Source organism: Neophocaena asiaeorientalis, unplaced genomic scaffold (assembly GCF_003031525.2).
Source record: "Neophocaena asiaeorientalis asiaeorientalis breed wild unplaced genomic scaffold, Neophocaena_asiaeorientalis_V1.1 scaffold44, whole genome shotgun sequence".
Lineage (NCBI taxonomy): Eukaryota > Metazoa > Chordata > Mammalia > Artiodactyla > Phocoenidae > Neophocaena > Neophocaena asiaeorientalis.
This window is the reverse complement of record NW_020173678.1, coordinates 449855-470456: the sequence shown is the minus strand read 5'-3', so window position 1 is coordinate 470456 and position 20602 is coordinate 449855. Positions and strand designations below refer to the sequence as shown.

General features: G+C 44.7%; 1 long non-coding RNA gene across 3 annotated transcripts in view; it reads left to right on the top strand.

The window, feature by feature from the left end:
• LOC112402640 (uncharacterized) overlaps positions 1–9138 on the top strand; it is a 34875-nt gene extending 25737 nt beyond the window's left edge. For all 3 annotated transcript variants that reach the window (XR_003003746.1, XR_003003745.1, XR_003003744.1), the window contains 2 exons: positions 4299–4501; positions 7987–9138. This is a non-coding gene — a long non-coding RNA (uncharacterized LOC112402640). The remainder of the gene's footprint in view (positions 1–4298; positions 4502–7986) is intronic.
• The last annotated feature ends 11464 nt before the right edge of the window (positions 9139–20602 follow it).

Genomic DNA, 20602 nt, shown 5'->3' with positions numbered 1-20602 from the left:
GTTTGCACTGGCACTGCACTGGGATGTGCAGTTTGTGTACGAGAGCTTCATCCTGCAAGAGTCAGGGCCCCTGCAGGCCGGATCCTGGAGGGTCAAGGCCAGGCTGCATGGGTGGTGAGGCTCTGAGTACCGCTCGTTCTTTGGTGACGTTGGGTGAGGGGTAGGGTGCTGGGCTCAGGTGGCTCCAGAGGGCTCCAGAAAGCTCCAGAAGAAAAAAAACTCAGCCCCCGGGTGGCTGAGAGCATTTGCATTTACAGACAAAGGGGAGCCAGGGGAGAGGGAGGGACCAGCAAGAGGGCTGGGGTGAGGAGTGTGGAGAGTTACTCAGAGACACAAATGGGAGAAAAGAGAATGGATTAAGATATGGTGACATTTTAAAACAGAGAGGAAGGGATACACACGTCATGATTTTAATCTCTGCAAAGCAGCAAATCGTCAATTCACCAGATGTGTTTTAATCTAAGACTATTTTCCTTAAAACTGCCTTGAGGGTCAAACAGCCAAGTCTTTATTTTCCCTCTAAGAGGAGGTCGCCTCTCACCAACTCCTAAGGGGTTTCCTCGCCCGTGTTCTCTTCCCACGCCAACTGACGCTCTGTCCGGTGTCCAGGACCCGAAAGTGCCCATCCTACCTTGTCACCTCTCTTCTTGTTCCCCTGCACAAGCTTCCCAGAGGTTCCAGAGTGAAATCTCTAGTCCTCAGCTTGGCACACAAGGCCTTATGTTCTGTCCCAGCCCAGTACCTAGGGGACTACGTGACAGGTAGGCCCAGCCCACCTGTCCAGACCATCTTCCACCACTGCTCACCTGCCCTCCCCCCGCCCACCCCTCATCCCTACCTCACGCTTCATACCTGCGCAGCACTGATACTTGGTGTTTTCTGACAAAACTTGTGCTCTTCTTTCTTTCTAACTCTCTACATATTTTTGTTTGTTTATTTGTTTTGTTTGTTTTGTTTGTTTCATGCGGCATGCGGGATCTTAGTTCCCCGACCAGGGATCAAACCCGCAACCCCTGCAGTGCGAGCACAGAGTCCTAACCACTGGACCGCCGGACAAGCCCTCAATCTTTTTATATATTGTTCCCGTTTAATTCAATGACACTGATTGAGTAGGAAAGAAGGCTCGCCCTTCTTCTCTGGGGAGATTTTCTGGGACCCGTCAGAGAGAGCTAAGAAGCAATTGATTACATAGTAAGGATCAGATATGAATATAAATTAATTTTTAAAAAGATTTTTTTGATGTGGACCTTTTTTAAAAATAAATTTATTTATTTATTTGTTTATTTTTTGGCTGCATTGGTCTTCGTTGCTGTGCGTGGGCTTTCTCTAGTTGTGGCGAGCGGGGGCTACTCTTCGTTGCGGTGCGTGGGCTTCTCATTGCGGTGGCTTCTCTTGAGGTGGAGCACAGGCTCTAGGTGCGCGGGCTTCAATAGTTGTGGCTCGCGGATTCAGTAGTTGTGGCTTGCGGGCTGTAGAGCACAGGCTCAGCAGTTGTGACACATCGGCTTAGCTGCTCCGCAGCATGTGGGATCTTCCCGGACCAGGGCTCGAACCCGTGTCCCCTGCATTGGCAGGCTTGAACCCGTGTCCCCTGCATTGGCAGGCGGATTCTTAACCACTGTGCCACCAGGGAAGCCCCAATGTGGACAGTTTTTAAAGTCTTTATTGAAGTTGTTACAATATTGCTTCTGTTTTATGATTTTGATTTTGGCCACAAGGCATGTGGGATCTTAGCTCCCCGACCAGGGATCGAACCCGCACCCCCTGCACTGGAAGGCCAGAGTCTTAACCACTGGATCGCCAGAGAAGTGCCAAATATAACTTAATTTACAAGTGCAAATTGACCTCTGCAGTTTTCCTACAATAGGAACTCGGAGTGTGAGCTGACTCTCATCTAGCGGTCAGCTGTAAAGTATTTTGCATGCTCTTTTTTACAGATCGGGCCTCACTGTTTCCATATGCATTATTGTATAGGATTGTATGTATCCGAATAGTGTTTTGTGTGTTATGGACCATGCATGGGACTTTCCACGGAGTAATTCTGAGTATATTTCAGTTTCACCGTCTCGCTGACTTTAGACCTTCCACCTTCTTCAGATTAAGTTAAGGTATGAGGTGAAATTGAGTATATTATACTCGAAAACTCTTGAGAAGGCGCTGGGTTGGAGGGTGACGTCCAAGTCCAGCAATGACACCTTTTGCTCCAGAGTTTGAGATGAACCTGGGAAGAAGCCGTGGCTTGCATTTGGAACCAGGCGGGAGTGTCTGGAAACATGAGACTCACGCTCCAGAGACATTTAGAGAAAGACATGCAGAGGGAACCAGAGTCACGGGTGCTCGTTTTGTGGAACATCTTTTGGGCTATTTATACTGTTTTCTCTTTTTTTTGGCCGCGCCTTGGGCCCTGCAGGATCTTAGTTCCCCGACCAGGGATTGAACCCGGAGCCCCGGCAGCAAAAGCACCGAGTCCTAACCACTGGACCACCAGGGAAGTCCCCTCTATTGTTTTCCTTTCCTCTTATAAAAAGGACTGGCAGAAGAATCTAGTCTGGGGCTGTGTCTGAGGGATGACAGTTCATAGGTCAAGGGGAATGTGTGTCCAGAGTGAGAGCCGGAGACCTAGGCGTGCCCAGGTGGACATGGCTGCTTATGGGTCAGGAGGAAGAGAGTCCGGGAGGGAATCTGAAAGGGGCCAAGCCAAGGAAAATAGTGTCAGGGAAAAGAGAGTGGTGAAAAGGGCCTGACACCGTAGACAGAGGCCTCCCCGTCGTAATGAAGTCGGATGAGGCTGCAGGGCGTCCTCCGAGTTACCTTCTCCAGAGTGGACTTCTGCCAGCATGCACTGCGGGTAGAGGCCAGACTGCAGGGAGGCGAGACTCACTTTTCCAATAATGTAGAGAGTTGGGAGAATGTGGAAGGTTGCTAGAAGGAGAGTGAGGGCTAAGAGAACGCCTTATTATTTAATTAAAAACAATTTTCTTTTGGACTGTAGTTGATTTACGATGCTGTGTTAGTTTCAGGTGTACGGCACAGTGATTCAGTTATACCTGTACATATATTCATTCTTTTTCAGATTCTTTTCTCGTATAGGTTATCACAGAATACTGAGTAGAGTTCCCTGTGCTAGACAGCAGGTCCTCGTTGGTTATCTATCTTATATATAGTAGTGTGTGTATGAAGAGAATGCTTTGAAACTAAACAGAAGGAGAATTCTGCAGCCCGTGTTTAGGCTGGAGAGACGGTTGAAAAGGAGACATTAGGAACAGAAGTGCCTGCTGAGGGGATGCTTCGTGGAAAAAGGCCCCGGGGGATTCAGGAGGGGATGCTCTGAGGCCAGATACAGGACCTCACCGTGGACAGAGGAGGGGCAGGCGGAGGCAAGCCCGTAGTGTGTCTTCCACGTGTCCTCACGGTGCAGTGGTGCCTGGCCCGCAGAGGGTGAGATCTTGGGGGGCAGGTGGGGAGATGCAGGTAGAGCCCCGAGAGCTGAGAGTTCTGGCTCTGTGTTCATAGGCAAGGAGGCAAGACCATGTACTGAAGATGCAGGAGGGAGGGGTGGGGGCTTGGAGAGGGAGCTGCAGGTGGGGTGGCGGGGGGGCCACTGAGGGAGGTGGGAGAGGAGGATGGAGAAGCAGCCGCGCTGCACGGAAGGCCCTCCGAGGTTGGGGACCAGGAGAGCAGAGGCTACATCCGTGGGATGGGGGTGCAGGGGCGCATCTGCTCCAGGTGCAGCTGCCAGGGTGGGAAGACTTGGCCACCCAGGGTTGAGGGATCCAGGTGGCAAGAGGGTGGGGCTCCTCTCAGTTTGCAGCATTGGTTTTCCAGTCCCCCATGGGAAAGCTCAGCTCCTGCCCGGTCCTTAGACAAGAAGGGCAGAGTGCAGCCCTCTGGCCTCACCCCCAGGGGATGTGCACCCTGCAGGTGGTGACCGTGTGCTAACCCTGGCAGGCAGACATTGAACTCATAATAATAAAATAATAAAATCAGCATTATCACTATTTTGTTGATCTATTCTATAAAACACATTGTACTAATTCCATGTAAAAAATACTACTTCTGTAGAAGTTCCATAGAATCGGTCTCTTTTTTTCTTTTCTTCTTTTTGGCCGAGCCATGTGCCTTGTAGGATTTTAGCTCCCCAGCCAGGGACTGAACCCGTGCCCTCGGCAGTGAAAGCTTGGAGTCGTAACTACTGGACCACCAGGGAATTCCCAAGTTGGTCTCATTAATTGTAGTTATTACATTCATGTTTGAAGGTTCTTGGGTAATGCCAGCTCTTTGCGGGTTGTTATCCCTAGAGATTTGCTGTTCATTGAATGTACTTCGAGCATCCCTGAGCACCAGCTCTGGAAGCCAGGTCCTCCGGATTTGAATACTGACCTTACCCTCGGTGCCTGACGTGCTTGGACCAGTTACCATGCCTCCGAGTTACGAGGTTAAATGCACTAATGCGTGTGACGTGACGGCACAACCCTTCGGACCTGGTCAGCTCTCAGTCAAGGTGAGCATATCCACCGCCAACAAATGTTCTCCTACTATGTACCACGTAGTTTAGACATATTGCCTGATTTCATACAATGGACTAGACATTCCCTTCATTTTGTTGTCGAGGAAGCTGTGGCTCAGAGAGGACAGAGTTTGCCTCGTCGGCCGAGGGAGGGGCAGAAGGGTTTATGCTCCCAGTTGCCTGGCTTGACTCAATGCACCTGGCTGCCTGGTCTGTACCGTCGCTGTGTCCCCAGAGCGCTGTGTCCCCAGAGCCCAGGACGCTGCCTGGTGCATAGGCGGAGGGTGTGGACGCTAGTCTCCTGACCCTGCCGGTTCCTTTGCTGGCTGGGCGCTGCAGCATTTGTCTTGCATGGTACCACACCCCTCTCATCAGTACTAACCTTCTTGTCGTTAAGCCTTCGTTTGTGTGTTGCCAGTCCCCACCCCCGGGGCTGGATGGATGTATTCACACATGCAGCAACGGAGGTCCAGCCTGTTAGAATCCAGGTAGCGCTTTCCAGAAAGATTGTTCTGAACATCCAAGGATGAAGCGTCCTGACTCTCTTTGCTTTTAAAGATTCAGGTACCAAATGCGCCCTTGGCTGGCTCATCCTCTTCTGCTATTGAAGTAGAGTTGATTTACAATGTTGTGTTAGTTTCTGGTGTACAGCAAAGTGATTCACTTATACACATACCTACATTCTTTTTCATATTCTTTGCCATTATGGTTTATCACAGGTTATTCAATATAGTTCCCTGTGCTCTACAGTAGGACCTTGTTGTCCATCCACGCTATAGGTAGTAGTTTGCAACCGCTGACCCCAACCTCCCGGTCTTTCCCTCCTCCAACCTCCCTCCTCCTTGGCAACCACAAGTCTGTTCTCTATGTCTCTGTGTCTGTTTCTGCTTTGATCCTTCTTAACTAGGATCAAATGTATGAAAGTGTTTTCACGTTGGCAGCTCACCTGGAAGTGAACATGCGGCCCGCTTCCAGGACTGTTGCTACTTTCGTTTTTGGAGGCTCGTAGCTCAGAGGACAGAGCACAGGATGTGGGTTTGAGACCCTGAGCTTCCCGGGCCTCTGCTGCCTCGCTTATAAAGCTGGAGCGATGCTCTCCCCAAGGTCACGAGAGACGACCCGTCATAAGGGCATTATTGCAGAGGACCATGAAAATAAAAGGGGGCATCTGGAGAGTTTATCAGCAAAAAGCAGGGGTTGGAGCAGAGCCCAAGGTGCCAATTCTAACACAGAGTTTCAAAAGAATATGCCCGAGATTCTACTTTTGTCATCTCTGAGTGATGAGCTTATGGGTAATTTCATCTCCTCGGTTTTGCCTATCTGCATCTCCTAGTTCTGCACTTAGGAACTTTTTTTTTTAACTTAGTTGAGTCATTAAAAAACAAGTCATTAAAGAGATCCAAGAAGAAGGTTGTACTTACTCTTGGATATTTAGTTGATACTTGAGGATCATTACTGTACATATCTGATACTATACAATAGATGTAGCTAGGTGATGGTATAACTAGTATAAAATAACAGGATGGTTTCCATTGATTTTTTTTGTTTGTTTTTTTTAAGGGTTGTGGTTTTCCTGCCGCAGCCTGATAGGTGGTTTGGTGCCTCATCCGGCCTGGCTTCTAGTGTGTAGCCTGTTCATCAGGCCTACGAGAAGCTAAGGTCCCCGGGGCTCCACCCACTCGACTCCCAAGTTTGTATCCAGATGATTATAGTAAAACGATTTTGCAAGTTCGCTGTAAACATGGATAGCTATGATACACTACAACAGAGTCACAGAGATTCCGTGTCATCTGTGACCTTTTGGTCTTAACATTTCTGGGAAATTCTTCACGTTCTCCCGGACCTGGCCTTCTCAGTTTATTTTTCAAAAGACGTCCCTTTGAAATTGTTGAAGAATAGCGCACACTCGTTGTTATTTCCGCTTCTTTTAAATTGCCCTTTACTCAAAGTCTCCATGTTCCAATATGACGTTGCTCCTGCCTTTAGGGTGGTCCGGCTACTCTTCAGATCCTGTGGGTCTGGGTCACCTGGCGGCTAAGGTTGACAGGGATGAGCCCCAGACAAGGTCCCCTGGGGTCCCAGGCTTGGCCCACGTTCTTTCCGCTCACCCCACATTGGCCACGAATGTAAATTGTATTTCCATTCTTACTCCCCACAGAATTTTATCCTGATGAGATATCTTTATGTTTGAAAGCCTTACTAGTTACCATGTAATTCTCTGCTACAAAACTCTGCATGTAAATTGAATTTGTTTTCAATTCCTACAACTGTGAGGCACTAAAGGTTAACACTTTCCTCCCATATTGAGGTAGCATTAGAAATCGATCGAATACCGTAAGTATATATTACAACCTTCGACAGATAGATAGAGTTTTATTTATTTGTAAAGTTTATTTGTTTTATGTATTTACTTTTGGCTGCGTTGGGTCTTGGTTGCTGCGCGCAGGCTTTCTCTAGTTGTGGCGAGCAGGGGTTACTCTTCGTTGCGGTGCGCGGGCTTCTCGTTGCGGTGGCTTCTCTTGTTGCGGAGCATGGGTTCTAGGCGTGCGGGCTTCAGTGGTTGTGGCACGCGGGCTCAGTAGTTGTGGCTCTCGGGCTTAGTTGCTCCACGGCATGTGGGATCTTCCTGGACCGGGGCTTGAACCCCTGTCCCCTGCATTGGCAGGTGGATTCTTAACCACTGAGCCACCAGGGAAGTCCTGATAAATGAGTTTTAAACACAGAAACCTCTTGGTTGAAATTCATTTCTTCACAGGATAAACTGTGGAGAGATCTTCAGGGACCTGGTAGATAGTCTTTGGTGATGGAGATATTCACCTTGGGGGCCGGGTAAGACTCCAGGGGTGGAGAGGGTGCCTTTGAAGTAAGGTTGGAGAATTGCAGTTGTGAATGGGGTAGAAAATTAGAATGTGTAGGATGTTTACTCAGGTAGACCAATTTTAGGAAAGAAAACATACTGACACTGAGGATTTCGAAATGGATTTTCTCAGAACTATCCATGCCCACACCCCGCCCCCCGGAAAGTCTTCATGTTATTTGTATATTGGTTGGATTTAACTCACTCGAGGTCTCCGAGTAACTTAGCAACTCTCTTCTTTTAATGATTCAGACTGTTTCTGCACACAGCTAAAGCATGTTAAAGAGACCTAAGCCAGTGTGTATTATAAATACTTTATAAGACCAGCAAGTGGAATTTCTCACAGGGAGCATCATTATAGCAGAGGTGGTCTAGCGCCGTAGTTGACTGTACTAGTTCCTGAATCAGACACAACATTTGTTCTATTCTCCATCATTACCAGCTGTGCAACCTGGGGGCAGATTTTTACCAGTTCTGGTCCACAGCTTTCTCACCTGTAAAGTGGGACTAAAAATAGATTTCTCATTGGGTTGTGAGATTTAAATGAGGTCATGCATGCAAATCACTCAGTGCATGCCCCATATATGCTAAGTACTGGGTAAATATTAATTGTCACCTTTAGATGTTACAGTGTTTGCCTCCAGGAAAGAGCTCTCTAAAGGCGATGGCATCATCATTTCAGCCTTATTTCTTCGATCGTGACTCTTCTGTGCACAAGTTACCGTACTGCCCACACTGATTTTATGGCCAGCTGTAGACCTTTGAGATTCCAATTGACCGTGAGGCTCTGGAGCCGCCCACAGCAGCAGGGTGCCCTCATTTTCCCATCAGCCTCTCAAGGACAAATGTAAACCCTCTAAGAACGCTTACCGAAGGGTGGCCCTCTGAATGCCTGAAGTCGTTTTTAATATTCTCAGAACACTGTCTAGGAGCTGTGTCAGGTGGATGGACAGCATTCAGAGTCTCCTATGGGGTCATGTACACAAAACCCATGTAAAGGCACGGCTCCCAGTAACAATACAGGCACCTTAATCCTTGTATCGACAACTGTTCTATTGGGTTACACAGTTTTCATCTCAGAGGAATGGTCTCGACATTAAACTGTCCAAACAGTATTTATATCTGTGGCTGCCCCTGCAAGATCACTTAACCCCGCACAGCCGTTTAAAAGTAGTTAATGACAGAAGCGGCCTGACTTGCCCCAATGAATGATGGCCCAAGTTCGACCTGGGCTGTCACGGTTTTATGGAGGAAGACGGTTTGTCCATCGTCGGCTTCAAGCACAGCAGGTGATTTGAAACGAAATGAGACGGTTTCTACAAGCAGATTGATGTGGGAATCTTGCCTCTCTTCCCTTTGACCCTTGACAAGTTGACACTGCAAAGATTGTGACTTTAAAAATGATTGGGCGCAAATGCATTTAGGTAGATGATTTACTGGGCGCTGAAGCAGGGACGGTGCCTGTGGAGCGATGCTGGGTGGGGAGGTAATTGTTAACTTTAACAACTCATGTTTTACGTTTCTGTATCTTATTAATTGTCCTGCCGGGAGAATCTGCTAGTGACCCTTGATCAAGTCATCTATATTCTTGGTAAGAGATCAGGGACCCAACTGCCTGGTCAGACACCAGGTAACCAACATCAAGATGAAGAGACTCAGGACTTCCCTGGTGGCACAGTGGTTGGGAATCCGTCTGCCAATGCAGGGGACATGGGTTCGAGCCCTGGTTCAGGAAGATCCCACATGCCACGGGGGCAACTAAGCCTGTGCGCCACAGCCACTGAGGCTACGCTCTAGAGCCCACGAGCCACAACTACCGAGCCCGCGTGCCACAACTACTGAAGCCCGTGCGGCTAGAGCCTGTACTCCGCAACAAGAGAAGCCACCATAATGAGAAGCCCGCGCACCAAAACGAAGATTAGCCCCTGCTTGCCGCAACTAGAGAAAACCCGCACGCAGCAACGAAGACCCAATGCAGCCAAAAATAGATAAAATAAAATAAATTTATTAAAAAAACATGAAGAGGCTCTGTCTCTTATTTATGTCATAAATACTCTTACTTATGATAAACTTATCAAAAGACACTGATTCAGTTGGTCATTTTGGTAGAAAACCCACAGCTTGCATAGGAGGACAAGAAATTGTGTTCACTTTCATGGATTCCCTTTTTTCTTTTTGGTAAATGTGCTTAATCAAATACGGGGGGAACACTGTGATTAGAAGGACGATAGATTCAATTTTTTCATCATCGAAGAGCTACCAGAGATACCGGGGAAAAAAGAAAATCCTGCATTATCAAAACTTTTTTTCTAATCCTTTGTAATCACATTTATTTTCACAGCAGGTATTATGTAATACTTGATGTGTATGTAAAATATTATGTAATATTTTAATGTGTAATAATTAAGAAAATATTCTTCGCATTATTTTGACCGTACTCTTCTGACGCAGTTTTTTCTCTTAGAAGCGAAGTTGTGTCATGAATAAATGTTATCTTACATCGAATTTAAAAATCGACCGTTTTCCAAAACAAGAATAAAAATGACAGTCAGGAAGACGATTTTTAAAAAGCGGTTATCTCAGCTCACGATTATGTAATGTTTACACCTAGATTATTTTAAATGAACCTGGCAATAGAACTGTTGATCAATTAATGTTGGGATTTGCATCGAAGTAGCCACACTCTTGAACATTTGCCATAGAACCTGGGCCTTTCGTTGCAGCTTTTGTGTTTCTGTCTATTCTAACCACTTTGTTTGAAATATAATTTTGAAGATGCTAGTAAAAAGTATAACAAATTCCTTACTGGTCTCCGTTTAAATTATTTACTACCCTTTGGAGCCATATCTTCATTGAACTATGTTTAAAGTATTTTGCTGGAATGTTTCTTTATGTTGTCCATCGGGTTTAATAGACGTGCCGTTTAATAAGTTCGCTACCTGTAAGGATAGACTATTTGACCTCCGTGCCCTACCACTGGTAGACGTAGTATAAGATTGCTTTGTGAAATAAAGCTGTCGGTAACATCAACAAAATAAAAAATGATCGTGTTCCAATACTCTCCGCTGAGTACTATGACAGCACTGAAATATGGAATAAAATTGAAAGTAGATTAGTTTTGGGTCTTAAGTCATGTTTTGACAAGAAATAAGAGAGGAGAACATATCTTTGAACTTTTAGTTTTAAAGTTTTTTAATGAAAATAAGGTTCCTTCTTTCTTTATCACACCATGGCCGTATAACCTGAAAACAATCCATTCTCTTATTGTGAGGGATATAAATACTGTTCTGTCTTTATATTAAATACCAGAAAGGAAGCTCACACAGGGCGAGATGCCTTGACACTTGTAAGTGAGGGAGTGTCATGCTAATAAAAAGGCTTATTGAAGAGGATGGAAGCTCAGTTCATTAATAAGTTGCATACTTTTAGGGTACGTAAGGCGTGTAAATGCTGTGGACAAGCCGGCCGCGCTTGCTGTAGTTTCTGTTCACCTTCTGGAATGGTTCGCATCTGAAGAGGAAGAATAAATATTTCCGGGGTGGGGAGAAAGCCTGCCTGGTGATTGCTTTTGACCTGGAGGAATTTGAAAATTAAGGCGACTTGCAGATTGTGAAATGGTTTCTTTCACCTCCGTGGTTATTTATTAATCGGGTGAAACCACTGCCGATCTGTGGCGTTGACGGTCAGCAGAGGCTGTGGGCTGAGGACCCTGACCCTCCCCTCCAGGGATTTGTAAACATTCTGTGTCGCCAAAGGCGGAGCTCTTGAAAATGCAGCGCCCGCTTGCCCTTCGTTTCGCACACAGGGTGATTACCAAGGGGGCAGGTTAAGCAGCGCCCCCATTCATCTCAGAATGAACTTTTCTCTTTTCACATCTTTCCCTTTAAAACCAAGGATGCAGAGTCTCTGCACACATCCCGGCTGCCCTGCCGGCTCTCCAAGCTCAGCGGCCTTCCCTCTGTTGCAGTCAGGGCAGGGCTCATGTCTGCGAACCTTCTCACCACGGCTTCTTAAAAAAAAGTCCAGATGGACTTTTTTCCCCACAATAAATGCGAATTACATGGTAGCATCGGGCTAACACTGGTCAGACTCTCATGGGATTCTGTAGTTAGTTATGAAAAAAGCAATCCTGTTGTCCTAATCTTAAACTGTCCATAGTCAGGCCTTTTAAAAGTAAGTTGAAAAAGTAAAGACTCTGTGGGCTAAAAGTTCTGAAAAAAGTTTTCACGAGGGTTCCAGCTGAGGTATTTTAAGGCTGTTACAGAGAAAAAAAAAATTTTAATTTTAGATAAATATGAAATATAGCTATGCATCTTAGTTGAGGTGGATGCCAAGTCTTGTGGAGGGTCCCGTAATACCACCCCTTAATTTGTTCCATTACGTGGCTTTAACCTTGACTTTGCTAAATGATATTTGTAAACAGGACAGTGAAGTACTGTGGTCGTTATGCTGGTGTCATTTGTCATCACTGGTCCGGGCTTGATTCCTGAGGGTGGAAGGTTGTTGAGTGATAGCTATATAGTCACCAATGAACAAGACCAAGTTTACATGTGTTTTATTCATGTTTTTTTTCTGTTAAATGTCAAAACCCAAGAGGATCTCTGAGCGTCCTGGGAAGGGTCAGTAAGTGTGCTCAGATTCCCAGAGGGCTGGGAACGGTCACACCTGGTCACACCATGTCCCTAGTGGGTGGAGGTCACCTAGAAGAGAACAAGGCTGGGAAAGAGGGTGTCTGTGTGAGGTACTGAAACCCAGAGGTGAGGTCAATTTTAGCATTCTAGAAGATAAGTGAGAAGGGAAATATGGATAGAAAATTAACAGTAGCGAATGAAATAGTGCCATTTGCAGAGACATGGATAGACCTAGAGACTGTCATAAAGAGTGAAGTAAGTCAGAAAGAGAAAAACAATTATATAATATCGCTTATATGTGGAATCTAGAAAAATGGTACGGATAAACTTATTTGCAAAGCGGAAACAGAGACACAGACATAGAAAACAAACTTATGGTTACCAAGGGAGAAAAGGGGGGATGGGATGAATTGGGAGATTGGGATTGACATATATACTGATGATACTATATATAAAAGAGATAACTATATATAAAAGAGACAGCTGCTGTTTAGCACAGGGAACTCTACTCAGTGCTCTATGGTGACCTAAATGGGAAGGAAATCTAAAAAAGAGGGGATATACGTATACGTATAACTGAATCACTTTGCTGTACAGCAGAAACTAACACAACATTGTAAAGCAACTATACTCCAATAAAACTGAATTAAAAAGAAAAATTAACGGTAGCTGTAGTGTATGACAGGAAAGGGATGTGGACGTCATTCCATGGTGAAGAGCTCCCTATTCAGGCAGATGAGGGGACAGTTTTCACAGGGCACCCATCCTGCTTTATGAAAAGCATGCACTTGTGTGTCAGCCCAGGGTTCAGCTATTAATGCTGCCAGCTGATATCTGTGGTACCTTTAGCATAAGATGTGAATCTTCTGAGCATTGAGTCTTTAATCTGTCGAATGAAGATGAGACCGCAGCGGCTGTGCGTACTGTGAATTAGATGAGGTAACTGCCCCAGAGGGCCCAGGTTGGGGGCTGACACCTGCCCACTGCCCCCAGAACACCGTGGCCTCCCCTCCTTTTCCCAGTTCTGAAATAAGGATGCCAACCGCTTCTTCCCCTCGGATTTCTTGAGCCCGACGAGGTCCATCCCATTCTTGTGAAGAAACGTGTTCTAGAAGTTTCTTCACCTTCCGTAAACCAAAAGTCCTTATTCCAATTCCATTTAACTCTGCTTGCTTAAGAAGTCCAGACTAAACCCTTAATGTCGTTGAATTTCAGAGATGATCTGTGTGGTAGCTTTGTAATCAAGTTGGAGTTTTAGCATTGTTTTAAAATCATGGGCTGAAACAGATAACCAACAAGAACCTACTGTATAGCACAGGGAACTCTGCTCAATACTCTGTAATAAGCTAAATGGGTAGAGACTTTGAAAAAGAATAGATACATGTACACATATAACTGAATCGCTGTGCTCTACGCCTGAAACTTACACGATATTGTAAATCAACTATACTTCAATAAAAAAAACTTTTTAAGAAATGGGCCATAGGGCTTCCCTGGTGGTGCAGCGGTTGAGAGTCTGCCTGCTGATGCAGAGGACACGGGTTCAAGCCCTGGTCTGGGAAGATCCCACATGCCGCAGAGCAGCTAAGCCCGTGCGCCACAACTACTGAGCCCACATACTGCAACTACTGAAACCCGTGCGCCTAGAGCCCGCGCTCCACAATGAGAGAAACCACCGCAATGAGCAGCCTGTGCACCGCAACGCAGGGTAGTCCTTCCTCGCCGCAGCTAGAGAAAGCCCGCGCTCAGCAACGAAGACCCAACGCGGCCAAAATAAATAAATAAAATAAATTAATAAATAAAATACCTTATTAAAAACAAAACGAAAAGTAAAATGGGTTGGAAAGAGCAAGAGAGCTGCGGAGGCTGTTCTGAGTGCCTGTCCGGAGGGGTCCCCTGCAGGGCATGAGTGACAAGAGTGAGTCACGCCACCAACGATGGGACCGGTGGCGCCTGGGGTCGTGTTAATTCAGCTCTAGCCTATGGGACACTTGCTGAGCCAGGACTTACTTCTGAAGTGTCATCTAGACACGATTAACCTCTTCACGACCTGCAAGTGCAGAACCAGCCAGCGAGTTTAAAATTCTAGTAAGGAGAGGCAACGTAAAAGTGGAAAAAAGTTTTTTAAATGGTGAACAAGGACATGTGCTGTCCTTGGTCAAGGGACGGGTCCTCAGCTGGGTCATAAAATCAATTTGCCACAAGGGTCAGGATAAGAACTCCAGGGATTTAACATCATAATTTTTTTTTGGTGGGGGGGGGGCAGCACTGCGCGGGTTGTGGCATCTTAGTTCCCCAACGAGGGATCAAACCCGGGCCCCCAGCAGTGAAAGCCCAGAGTCCTAACCACTGGGCAGCCGGGGAATTCCCCATAATGGTTTTAGAGGTCTTTAGTTTTTTAAGAATCTTCTTTATCACTGTTAAAGTCAGAGGTAAAAACAATAATTATTATTATTTAATGATATATATACATGCTCCCTATGTGTCCAACACAATTCAATGTGATCTGTACCTATTAACTTATCTAAACTCCATAACACTCCCATAAGGTAAGAATTATCATTTCTCCTATTTTATAGATGTGGAAAATGCCGTAGGTGGCAGAACTGGAATTCAAAACTGGGAAGTCTGGTGGCAGAGTCCATGACTCTTATAATGCCTGGCATGAGGCACTGTTTCGTGATTCACTCACTCATTCATTCACTCAATCATTCCTGATCTATACTATACGCTGGCTACTGAAGACATTGGGGACTAGAGAGGGGACCACAAGAAGACATTGCCTATAAAAAACGGAGAGATGGGAGAGATAGATATTAATCATAGTAACGTTAGTAATCATAAAATCGCAATATTGGGTAAATGTACAAGGTGCTAAGAAACTCACAGTCGGAGACTCTGACTTAGTAAGGGAAAACTTCCTTGAGCAAATGGAGCTTGAGCTGGGGATCTGAACGATGAGTACAATTATCCAGGCAACTGAGGGCGGAACTAGTGCCTCGAAGCCCCCGTGATGCGTGGGCTGGAAGGTGGAAGTTGAGTTCGGAGTCCTTGTTATCAGCACTTTTAGTGATGCAAAGAATATAGTCAAACGAAAATATCTTTGGATGGAATTTTGCAAGCACTGCTGCCATGTTCCACATCTATTGTTCTCCTGTAAAACTGAGCTTTTCCTGACCGTGTTCATCTTACTCCTTTCAGAGTACCATGTTATGTTTATGAACAAATGCATTTAAAATCATCTTTTGGAACAAAACCATTATTCAAGAGAGGACTGCTCTAGTATGAGTATAATTGCTTCTAAAATGTCTACTTGTAGACAGACTTGTATAAACCATCATTAATTCTTTGTATAACTAATATATAAAATGCAGAGTTTCCATTAATGGAAAAGGAACCTCAAGCATCACACTGATAATATTGATAATATGCATTTGTAATTACATACTGTAGATAACTGTAAAAGCTACATTTTATTACATTAATAAAACCCCTGAAGCAGCCCGGCTCCGGGTAGAGGCAATATTATTAGGGCTCATGGCTCCATCAGCTAAGAGTCTGTCAAATCGCTGTTAGCTACAGCCAACATGCAGCACGTTGGGAAAACGTTTCCCCCCATAAAATAATGATTTATTTTTCAAGGTAAAATACTGGATGTTGATGGAATTACACACTACCTGAGAGCTATGGGCATAACAAAGCAGAGATAAAAATCAAACTCAATGAGAGCAAAAAGCAGATTGGGAGAACTTGTCCTTCAGGCAGAGGGAGCAATCAGGTTCTGTCTCTGACGATGTTAAAAATAGCTTCCTTCCTCAGTAAACAGCAGGTAGGAGGGGAATCTCATAAAGAGAGCGTTAATTTCACGGAGGCAATGTGTATAGGGTCCCAAATGTTCCTGGGTCAATACCTTGGTCACGCTGACAGGTAAAGTGACCAGGGTGCTGGACTGTCTGGGCCAGTCGATAGCTCTTTAGGTGTCTGCCAGTCGCCCATTAGGGAGGAAGACCGGGTGGATTAGTTCCAGCAGCTTCTCAGATGCTCTAAGGATGCGTCCCCGTCCCTAGGTAGAAATGGGAGGCAGTGGCTTCATTTCCATCTGGACCAGGGAGGCTTCCAGATCAGGAAAGAGCTGGGATATGTTCAAAACAATGTAGAGGCAGCTGAGGACTCTGTGCTACCTGGACTGCAAAAGTGTTGGTAGAAACAGACGACATTGCTGTAAACTAAGCCAATGAAGCGACTACAGGCTACAGGGCTTCCCCGGTGGCGCAGTGGTTAGGAATCTGCCTGCCGATGCAGGGGACATGGGTTCCAGCTCTGGTCCGGGAAGATCCCACATGCCGTGGAGCAACTAAGCCCGAGAACCACAACGACTGAGCCCACGTGCCACAACTATTGAGCCTGCGTGCCTAGAGCCCGTGCTCCACAACAAGAGAAGCCACCGCAATGAGAAGCCCGTGCACCACAACGAAGGGTAGCCCCTGCTCGCCACAACTAGAGAAAGCCGACGCGCAGCAATGAAGACCCAACGCACCCCCCCCCCACCAAAAAAAAAAAAAATAAACCCCCCCCCACCCCCCCCCCACAAAAAAAAAAAAAAAAGAGACTACAAGCTCCAGATCGTCATCTGACCCAAATTCAGCTCTGGGAGGATTTGAGGGGTTAACCAGGGAGGTGTCAAAGCATCAAAGTTTCTTTCTGAATGTCACATTCTAATCATCTTCCCAGAACTCTCACTTTCTTCCATTTTACAGAGTTTTGTGACGTAGCACAAAAAATGAGATTGATCTGCTGCATGTGTGGTCTACACAGGGGTACGTGGACGGGCTTCAGAGTCAGGATTTTTGTGTGCCTGTGTTTTTCTTCCAGGAAGAGGGTCCAGGGTTTTCCTAATGTTCTCTCCAGAGGGTCTGTGAGCTCCCCTCCCCACATGTAAAAAGTATGAATACCACACGGACACAGCATGTAACACAGGTCTGCGGTCCTCTCCCTGGGATGTCTTTCCTTATAAGGCTCAGAGGTGGCAGCATAGACACCAGCATGCAGCTGCCCCATTTTCCTGACCTGAGAGAACTCTCAAGGGTAAACGCAACGAGAGGAGATCCCATCAGTAACCTTGCTTTGGCTTGGATAGATTGTGGATATGGGTCCCATCAAACCTCCCTAAAATAGCCCTGGAGGAGGAGAACAAGACTGAAGGAGCAGTCCTGGGCTTTAAGGTCACGAAAATTGAAAGACGATAGTTGGGTGTCCTTTTCTTAGGGCGCTGAGCACCATGCCAGGAAGGCACAGAGCTCAATCATTGCTTGAATCAAAAGCACTTACATTTACATAGTATAAAATCGAATATAATTTCCCAAGGTATGACTAATACTTGATTTTTCTACAAAGTATCATTATTTAAAGACTATATAAGCTGCCTTAGGAAGTTACTTCTTCCGAACAGAAAAAGACTTTAGTTTCTTTGAATCAACACCGAAAGATCTCTTTCAGTTCTTCCACTCCTTGGGGGATTAAAAATAACGGAAAAAGGGGAAGTTGTCTTACACATGTAGATTCAGAGGATTTTAATTTTGCTAATTAAGTATCACTTTCATTTTCTGTGAAAGTATGAGAAATATGGATCCTTGCAGACTCTTAACCAGACGCACACTGGATAACTTTTTCTACTTTAAACATATCTAGCCAATATAAGCGTTTTAAGTAGCAAACGCTGGGTCTTCATATGGCTGAGTACGATGAAATTTCTCAAGATAAACTCATGTGTTTAATGGTATATGTAATGTGATACCTGTATTTCTTAGTGATGAAAATAAGCCTGTGCTTATGTCTTAAAAAGCAACCATTCAGTGGGCTTTAGATGAAATATATTTTGCCTATCGTTTTCTTTCATTTTAAAAGTTTCCGTAAAATTAAAAATTATTAGGTGACAGAAAGCAAATGTGCACAGTTCCAGGCTGTTCTATGTGGGAGAGGAGGATGGATAGGAAGGGCTCGGTGGCATCTGACAAATGTCATCAGACATAATGCAAATTTTGTGGGTGGACTAAAATATGAAAAGTATCTGCCCGCCTGTTTTGGTTCATTTTTCACAGTTCAGTTTAAACTGTGAGACTCCCTTGAAATAGAAAATAATCTCCTGGGTAAAACAGGAACAAAGTGTTTACAGTGTAAGTCCAGGTTCTCTCTGATAATAAGTAACTTTAGAAGGGCTATTAGTTGATCAATTAAGTAACCAGTTGACTAGTATTTATAGAGCAACTATTTTTTGCTTAGTGTTTCTGCTAAGTGTTGAGAGGAACATGAGACACATTTAATGCATAATTTCTTAGTTATATTCATGTTACCTTTTGTGCCTTAATGTGTGTGTGCGTGGTGGGGGGTTTAGGGTGGAGGAGAAAGGGTCCTAGTGGGAGCCATGGATGGGAAGGGGTATCTGAAGGCAATTTGTTAAGTGTTTTAATGTAAACACTTCTCTCTCACTTTCTGAAGAACCTCTGATGCAAAAGGACTGAAAGCAACTCCCTGCATCTGGCTGCCCCTCACTTCCTATGAGGCCAGGTGCTTGAGACACCTGGAGTTCCTTTTATAAAATGTTTTCATTCGGTCAAAGTTGGTCCAGATGGGCCAAGGCTTGAGCAGCCCTTAGGCTGCTAGTTTGACTTTTCTCGTTCTCAAGGGTGATGTTTGCATGTTTTTTTCCTCTGCCTTAAGGGAAAGAAGGTGTCAAAAAGACTTGACAACCATGCAGACCTTCTGGGAGCACACAGCCTGTTGGGGTGCAGCGTTGTCTTTTGGGACAAAGGTGGGACTCAAGCACTAGAGCAGCTTAGGACTGGGGGCCCTTCTCCTGAGCATCGCATTCACTTCCAAGAACACTGTAGGAGTCTATATAAAAGGGATGAGTTTTAAATACTCCTGGTGAGACGGGGGCTGAGGAAGTCTGACTCAACAAAGATGAAATCTACTACACTTTGGGTTGTAGTTCCCGCAGGAGAAAAAAGATATTTCTGGAAACTTCTTATTCTGTGTAGTTTCAGGGTTTTGACACAGCGTCTGTTTATATAGTTTATATATATACATTTAGTTTATAGTTTATATATATATTCTCCCAGTTTTATTGGGATGTAATTGACACACAGAACTGTATAAGTTTAAGGTGGGCAGCATAATGATTTGACTTACATACATCACGAAAATATTACCACAGTACGTTTAGTGAACATCCATCATCACATATAGATACAAAATTAAAGAAATAGAAAAAAAATTACTTTTTTGTGATGAGCTCTCTTAGGATTTACTCTCAACCACTTTCATTTATAACGTACAGCAGTGTTAACTACATTTATCATAGTGTACCTTACATCCCTAGTACTTATTTATCTTATAACTGGAAGTTTGTACCTTTCTTTTTTTTCGGTAGGAATATAGGAGATTTTTTATTCCTTTTTTTTTCCACTGGCCTTTTGCTTTCAAATGATCTATAATAAATCAGATGACTTTCATAATAATTGATATATTTTAAAATGTTCTGTTTCCTCCAAATTCCAGAGATCTTTTAATTTATTTATTATTTTTAAAAGTGTATCTATTTATTTTAAATTTTATTTATTTATTTATTCTTGGCTGCGTTGGGTCTTTGTTGCCACTCGCGGGCTTTCTCTAGTTGCGGAGAGCGGGGGCTACTCTTTGTTGTGGTGTGCGGGCTTCTCATTGCAGTGGCTTCTCGTTGCGGAGCACAGGCTCTACACGCACGGGCTTCAGTAGTTGTGGCATGTGGGCTCAGTAGTTGTGGCTCTCGGGCTTAGTTGCTCCACGGCATGTGGGATCTTCCTGGACCAGGACTCAAACCTGTGTCCCCTGCATTGGCAGGTGGCTTCTTAACCACTGCACCACCAGGGAAGTCCCTATTCATTTATTTTTAATTGAAGTAGAGTTGATATATAATGCTGTGTTAGTTTCAGGTGTACAACAAAGTATAACTATACATACATATCTATGTTTTTTCAGATTCTTTTATCGCTTATTACAAAATATTGAGTATAGTTCCCTGTACTATATGGTAGGTCCTTCTTGTGGAAGTTTGTACCTTTTGACCCCCTTCATCCAATCCCCCTTTTCCCACCCCCTGCCTCTGGTAACCACAAATCTGACCTCTTTTTCTATGAGTTTGTCTGTGTGTTTGCCTTTGAAGTATAATTGACCTACAACACTATGTGAGTTCCTGTTACACAACATAGTGATTCAATATTTCTATACATTTCAAATCGATCACCATGATAAATCTAGTTCCTATCTGTCACTGTACAAAGATATTACATAGTTCTTGACTCTGTTCCCTACCCTGTACATTTCATCCCTGTGACTCATTTATTTTGCAGCTGGGAGTTTGTACCTCTTCATCTCCCTCCCCTATTTCTCTCCTCTCCCTGCTCCCCTCCACTCTGGCAACCACTTGTTTTTTCTCTGTACCTGTAACTCTGTTTCTGTTTTGTTATGTTTATTTGTTCTGTTTTTAAGATTCCACATATAAGTGAAATCATACAGTATTTGTCTTTGTCTGAGGTATTTCGCTTGGCATAATACCTTCTAGGTCCATCT